The sequence below is a fragment of the Engystomops pustulosus genome, chromosome 2, assembly GCF_040894005.1.
Source record: "Engystomops pustulosus chromosome 2, aEngPut4.maternal, whole genome shotgun sequence".
Classification (NCBI taxonomy): Eukaryota; Metazoa; Chordata; class Amphibia; order Anura; family Leptodactylidae; genus Engystomops; species Engystomops pustulosus.
Genome location: NC_092412.1, coordinates 45,954,946 through 45,962,297, shown reverse-complemented (window position 1 = coordinate 45,962,297; position 7,352 = coordinate 45,954,946).

Below are 7,352 nucleotides of genomic sequence, written 5' to 3'. Positions count from 1 at the left end.
CATGTGTCCTTTAACCTCACCGAAAATTATGAGGCTAAAGGGGTTGACAGACAAACAGGAGCTATGATTATGATTGCTACAGTATAGAAGAAGCTTCCTAGGTCTGTAGAAAACTGACAGGGCAAAACCCACAAGCAAAACAAGGCACCTCTAATCCATCACCGACCTAAGGTTCCCCTCCACGATCCAACAAGAAGGTATGGACTTGATGGACTCAGGTTGAAACAATGGAACAAGGTGTAAGGCTCTAGTAGCTCCTACCAGTGAAGACCAGGATGACATTATGGCACAAGATATAAGACTCTGGTAGCTCCTACCAGTGAAGACCAGAATGACACTATGGCACAAGGTGTAAGGCTCTAGTAGCTCCTACCAGTGAAGACCAGGATGACATTATGGCACAAGATATAAGACTCTGGTAGCTCCTACCAGTGAAGACCAGAATGACACTATGGCACAAGGTGTAAGGCTCTAGTAGTTCCTACCAGTGAAGACCTTGATGACACTATGGCACAAGGTGTAAGACTCTAGTAGCTCCTACCAGTGAAGACCAGGATGACACTATGGCCCAAGGTGTAAGGCTCTAGTTGCTCCTACAGGTGAAGACCAGGATGACACTATGGCCCAAGGTGTAAGACTCTAGTAGCTACTACCAGTGAAGACCAGGATGACACTACGGCACAAGGTGTAAGACTCTAGTAGCTACTACCAGTGAAGGCCAGGATGACACTATGACACAAGGTGTAAGGCTCTAGTTGCTCCTACCAGTGAAGACCAGGATGACACTATGGCCCAAGGTGTAAGGCTCTAGTAGCTCCTACCACTGAAGACCAGGATGACACTATGGCCCAAGGTGTAAGGCTCTAGTTGCTCCTACAGGTGAAGACCAGGATGACACTATGGCCCAAGGTGTAAGACTCTAGTAGCTACTACCAGTGAAGACCAGGATGACACCATGGCACAAGGTGTAAGACTCTAGTAGCTACTACCAGTGAAGACCAGGATGACACTATGGCACAAGATGTAAGACTCTAGTAGCTCCTACCAGTGAAGACCAGGATGACACTATGGCCCAAGGTGTAAGGCTCTAGTAGCTCCTACCACTGAAGACCAGGATAGAAAACACAATGCTATAAGGGAGATACACTACACCAGGGAGGCTGCAGCAGTACATGAACCTCAGACATGTAGATATGTCAGGTCTGAGTAGATATTGAAAACAACAGGTTGAAGAAAGTCCATGTATGGAGTCTAAGTTCCTCTCATTTTCACAATCTTTTTTTAATTTGTTATCACTAGTGTTGAGTGGACTCAAACCATAAAGTTCTGGTCCTTAGTGGAGTTTGGGGGTTTGGCTCTCACAGTCCCAACCCCAGACTTCACCAACCGGTTAATGCCTACGATAGGTTTAACTGTAGCCATCAACATTTAAATTGTTCTGGCACATGTGCACTGGGACTTACATATCAGGGAAGCTGTGGGCGGCTATTTTAGTGAGGTTTATCATCTAAATGACGCATAGAGTTACCACCGGTGACATTTAAACCGTAAATACCTGCAAAAGTGAATATGAACAGTGGCTTCGCAAGCTGAAGTGTTGAAACGTTGGCTGGCAGTGGCTTACAATGGCTTAGAAAGTAGGAAAAGTTCAATCCGCAGCCCGGTTAACACACCTGGATGGGGTAGGATAAACAATTGTTTGGCCAATAACCTTCAGAAGCTCAAACCTTGTGAAGTAGAGTACAACTCAGCAGTCCGGGGCTTTTCCGTGTGAACATTCAAATGAATTTGGAGGATATTTTTTATAGGTAAATTTTATATTAAATTTGCCATAAAAGAAGGACTAGAATGGACAATTTATTGTTTCTATTATTATGAAATGGGACAACAGAAAACAATAAAACTATACTACCGTATTTTTCGGACTATAAGGCGCACTAAAAATCCTTTGATTTTCTCAGAAATCAAAGGTGCGCCTTATAGTCCAGTGCGCCTTATAGAACCATAGTTACAGACAACAGCTGCCTTGAACTGTGCACAGGTCTGCCACGTGCTGGTCTTTCATCCTTATAATCAGGTGTGCCTTATACTCCGGTGAACCTAGACGTTTTAGCAGGCATTAATTGATGGTGCGCCTTATACTCCGGTAGCCTTATAGTCCGAAAAATATTGTAGTCTCTCTGATGTTAGCATTTTAAGCACTTTCCGCTGCTCACCCTCTGCTTACATTTTCAGATAAATATTTTCTCTGTTCGCCGCTGCTCACTACTACAGCCGGTCTCATCAGTGACCTCAGCACAATATCTCTAGGAAAATATGATATAAGACCTTGTGTAATACTTTTGGATTGCAATGTAACAGTAGAACAGTAGATTTTCAACAACGAGATGGTCATTATACCCAAAATTAGCTTCTACATTCTGTCCAGGGTATGAGAAGATGAAAATGTATACAAGTTTTTGAGTTGCAAAGTTGCTAAGTGTTTTTCAACATCCAGACAACCCTTTATTGTTTTTTAAGAGTAGGGAGATCAGTAGAGAGGGATGATAATGTATAAGAGTGAGAGTATAGAGGAGTGATACAGTACTGTGTACAGTATACCAAAGTATGGACAGAGAGGTTAATGGCCACAGTGCATAGGAGTGGAGGCCCATACTATAGAGAACTTGGAACCAATGGGGCAATTCTGTAGAACTGGGGGTACAAGTGGTTCATGGTCTACTTTTATACTAATTGTATCATCAGAGAACAAATTACATTTTTTTTAGAAAATAGTAAATCATGATAATTGTTTGGAGGGTTGCTATGGCTTAGTGCATAGGGCATCTTGACCTGTATATACAGTCTTTTATATACAGAGTTTCCCAATTCCCAATCTGTTTTTGTCAATTTATTTTAACATTACTTTTTCCACACACTAGTAGAACTGGCTCCCTAACAACAAACTTCATTGAGTCATGGGGGTGTCTGTTAAAAGGCTGCAAGTCCCAGTGTCATCATTATTATCTCCTCACAGCTCTTCAAGCTCTCATAGTTCTCCCTTTTTCCCCGCTGTATCCACACTGGAATTCAGCAGTATTATTTATCCTCATATATTTAGCATGAAGACAGCTATAATGATAATGTGTAGGAAGCCATCATTTGCCTCCTGGAATGAAAAAAAAGACATTCAACCCCTCTTCCAAGTTATCTTCCATTTCTCGATGCATGCAGTGATCTTCTCCTTCCAGCTTCAATAATTTGTTTGTACTTTGTTTACCAAGCAGACAATTTTTAGATCTTATTTGTAAGCACCTGCACAATGTAAACATCAGTTTTTTATTGGCTATTTGCCATATACACATCTAATTGCTGTCAGACACAGTCTCAAAATCCCTGCTTAAAATTTTCGTGGAGGGGCTGTTTGCAATTACTTTTTATAAAACTGTCATAACCTATAAACTTGCTGCCTCTTGTAGGTTTGTTTATAAATTATAACCTTTTCTGCGGTTTTAGATATGCGGTAACAATTTTTTATTGGACTCCTTTAATATAAACTATGATGAATATATAGAAATATACAGAAGGGGGGCACGTGTCAGGTTTTTTCATGTACATCAGTGCCATACACATGCCACCACTATGCCTCATTTCTCTAACTCTCTGGAAGGAAAGTTTTAAGGGGCTAGGGCAGACACAGTGGCATTTATAGTATTCATAGAATTCCCAGCTGAGGAGATACTCAGAACTCTTAATGGGAGCATAGTAAGTGGTTAATGTTTAGTCTCAAACAATATGGGAGATCCAGTTGGATCTGATGGCACCAGAACATGATCCTATGACCTCCTATTGATAACTTAGAACTCCATCTGACTGGTCCAAATAGGAGATTTTCTATAACCCACCTAGGTGCAGGAGGGAGGGAGTTGTATCTATACCACTCATAAAAACAAGTCACCCCCTTGGCCATTGTTCTTTTCCTGGGGGATTATTACCCTCACAAAAGGCAGGAAGGATCTGAGAGTAAAGGCCATCTACCCCCATTGGTTCAGCACAAGATAATTGACTTTCACATGGCTGCTTATATACATGTTTTACTCCAAATGTAACTTGTACTTTAATAACTGTACATATATTCCCTTGTGTGTATTGATTTGTTTAATGTCAATTAAATATATAAATTTAACCTGCCTATTTTATCTCAATCCATGAATCCTCATGTCCATTTCTCCAACCAGTCTATTATCTAATGAGAGCAGGTGGAAGAAACTACCGTTCTGAACTGGATTCTTTTTCAGCCCAGTGAAAGGAGACTGCTAGCCGTTCATGGGCTGTGGGTGAGTGTTGTGCCATGTCGAAGGTTGTGTGGACAACTCTATTTCACTTCCTGGGCCACCGGGAGCCAATGTAATTTGATAAGGCCTGGGTCCATGTCAGACCAATACAGATCTCAGACCTACAGTAATTAAAAATAATGTCTATGAAATAAATACAGTTCAAAGATCAGACTCCAATAATAAACAGACTACAGACCACCCAACAATTTAAAATTCAGACCCCAAACTCCTTTAAAATAAACCCCAGAACAGACACTTCTTTTGTGTCCCTTCTCACAATGGCTAAAGAACCAGTAGTTCATGACATCATCAAAGGTCCTTCACCCCAACAAGAAATATCCCTGGGTAGATGTTATATTCCACTTTGCTGCAGATCCTTAAAAGGTGTGAACAAGATCTTTTAACAGGTTTTTTTGTGTATTTGCCTTTGTGTATCTGCAGTTGTGGAGAGTATTATGGAAAAATGCAATACTCCTGCAATACTCCTCGTTCAAACAAACTTGATAACTGTGAATCAATAAATTACTAGTTTTATAATTACTTACAAATATGTATGTGTATGGATGTGTATTTAACCATCCAAATCCTAAACGTCTATTACAGTCTCAGCAAGCGCATTGAAGAATTTCACAGTTTTCCATTATAAAAACAATGATCTTAGTTGGCTGGACCTGGCGTGCCCCATGACAATTATTCTTCATCATCATAAGCATTTTATGCTAACAAAGAACATAACGACTGTCCACTTATTTCTGAGAGGTTCCAGCATAGAGGGGAAGAAATCTGTCACACAGCCATTATATTGGTGATATTACATTGCTGAGAAACAACTGAAGGAAGTGCCAAAAATGTTGTTAATAAGATGAGTTTAAAGGTCAGATGAATGTATAGGAAAAAAGACAAGACTTAGCTCCAGGAATGGCCAACAGGAGCCAAGTCTACAGCTGTTGGTGTAATCCGTGCTCAGCGCGAGCGGCTGGCTGACAAATCCGGTCTATTTGCATCTGTTCCACGAGAAATAAGATTGTACTTGGCTCTCATTTCCTAGACAAGAAAGAGAAATAAATGAAGCCTAGCAGAAACCACAACAGGATATGTCTCGCAACGAGACTCCTATAATGTGTTATACAACCAAATGAACAGGACAAGAAAAGATAGTATTCCTATTTTTTTGATAAACAGTGAACCTACTCACTCTTGAGCTTACATGCTAGGCCATTCCTGGATACCATTATCGTTAGCCCCTTAAGGCTGGCAACAACTTAATGTTAAACTAAAATGCTTAAAATCAAAAAACATTACTCATCCAGCACTTAGGAGAGGGACAGTACCCTATGTAGAAAACATATCATTATTGTTATTATTATTATGTATAATTCCATGGTGATGTACAATCAATAAGGGGTTCACATACATTACATTGAGACAAGAACAAATAAGTACAAAGAGATCTGAAACTACAGAGATCTGAAACAAGTGGAAGGAGCATGTTGCCCGTGAGGGCTCACTTTCTATAGGGGAGGGTAGATGGAGACATGAGAAGAGGGAGCAGTATTTGTATATTGCAGGCAATCTTGAACAGGTGGGTATTCAGGTTACATTTGAAGGACTGGAGGTGGGAGATAGTCTGACACATTTTGGTAGAGAGTTCCAGAGTATGGGGGAAGCAAAGGAGAAGTCTTGGAAACAGTTGTGAAACGATCTACTGTTGATACAGCTGAAGGTCCTGTGAGGATCAGAGATTATGTGTGGGGCTGTATTAGCTGATTTGTTCAGAGATTTATGGAGGTGACAGGTTGTGGATGGCTTTATAAGTCATGGTTAGAGATGAGCGAGTATACTCGTCCGAGCTTGATGCTCGTTCCAGTATTAGCGTACTCGAAACGGCTTGTTGCTTGGACGAGTATTTCGCCTGCTCAATAATGAGCTTTCACTTAATGAAACACAGTGAAGAACAGTGAAGAACACAATGAAAACAGTGAACACAGTGAACACAGGATTATTTAAGTGAAGAACACAGTGAAGAACACATTGCAGATGTTTCCGTACATCTTCTAACTTATCGGAAGACGCGCGCCAAGCGGTGTTCTTCACAATAGTATGTGAAGAACATTATGTGTGAAGAACACATTGCAGATGTTTCCGTACATCTGCTAACTTATCAGAAGACCTTATTTCTCAATAAGATGACACATTGAAAAATGCTTGAGTCTTCCATTCGAGACGAGCACTCGAGCATTGGGAAAAGTTTGTTTCGATTAACAAGCACTCGAGCATTTTAGTGCTCGCTCATCTCTAGTCATGGATAGTATTTTAAACTGGATTTTTTGGACAATGGGAAACAAGTGGAGCGGCTGGGAGAGGCATAGGAGAAGCAATCAGACAGATGGATTAGCCAGGCAGTAGAGTTAAGGAGACTTTGAAGGGATGCAAAGGGCCATTAGCTGGGAGAAGACTATTGCATTAGTCAAAGTGGGAGATAATGAGGACATGAACTACCAATTTTGTAGACTCTGGATTGAGGAAGGGTCTGATGCAAGAGATGTTCTTGCGATGGAGGTGGCAGGTTGTAGTAAGGGCCTGGATGTGAGGCTTAAAGGATAAGGCAGAGTCACAGATTACTCCAACACAGCGAACTTTAGAGACTGGGGAGAGTGTGGAGCCATGAACTTCAAAGAAATGTTACGGTTTTCTAAAGTTGGACATACATTTTGGACTATGGTTGGCCAATGCCAACAATTTTTGGCAGGATCCTATCACTGATTCACTTTATAGAAATGGTTTGCCAAAATAGGATTGGTGTATTTTTGGCTAAGAAATAATGTGGCATGTTGAATTTTTAAGACTTGTTTAATATTCCACATGCAACCCTTATCTGAACATTATCTAGTTTGAAGTAGCTGAAGAAAAAGTAAACCTACATTTACAGAGGATCTGTTAGTTCTCCAAGATGTCTGAAACAAGCTCTGTGCCAAGCAATGGCATAACTTGAAGCTGATGGGCCCCAGTGCAAAGTCTGTGCCAGGCCCCTGACTA